A 796-nucleotide genomic window follows, 5' to 3' on the forward strand; every position below is an offset into this window, starting at 1 on the left:
ATATATATATATATATATATACGACGGGCTTCTTTCAGTTTCCGTCTACCAAATCTACTCGCAAGGCTTTGGTCGGCCCGAGGCTACAGTAGAAGACACTTGCCCAAGATACCACGCAGTGAGACTGAACCTGGAACCATGTGGTTGGGAAGTAAGCTTCCTATCACACGGCAACTCCTACACATATATGCATATCAACAATATGACAGATAAAATACCCGAGAAGAGCATTGTGCATGAAAAAACGGTAGTAGTTAAATAGGATTCAGCACGGTTTCAATTATGTAATTTAGTAAGTTGAAAAAGTTTGATTAACTCAGATCATGTTAATAATTAGTTTACAAAAATTAAGAATAATTAAAACTGAAAATTTAACACCAGATCAGGAGAGGAAACGTCAGTAAGATCAATTGATAGAAATATTTGTATACCATAAACTGGTCTTTGCAAGCAACTGGTGAAAGTGTTGGACGTATTCTTATTTACATTTTAAAATCCCTTGAGGACAGATTTTGTCTACTAATTGGCAGTCAATAAGCTCAGTTTATCGAAGTCCTATCCCACACATAATACACACTCACTCGTATACGCCCGCGCACACACTCTCATACACATGAATATGGAGCTGGATATAAGTACAGAAATATATTTACACATGCATGATCATATACTGTATACGTGTATGTATGTATGTATGTATGTATGTATGTATATATATGTATATACATACATATATATATAGATATATGTATATATATATATATATATATATATATATATATATATATATATATAT

This window comes from Octopus bimaculoides, chromosome 15 (assembly GCF_001194135.2).
Source record: "Octopus bimaculoides isolate UCB-OBI-ISO-001 chromosome 15, ASM119413v2, whole genome shotgun sequence".
NCBI classification, from domain to species: Eukaryota; Metazoa; Mollusca; class Cephalopoda; order Octopoda; family Octopodidae; genus Octopus; species Octopus bimaculoides.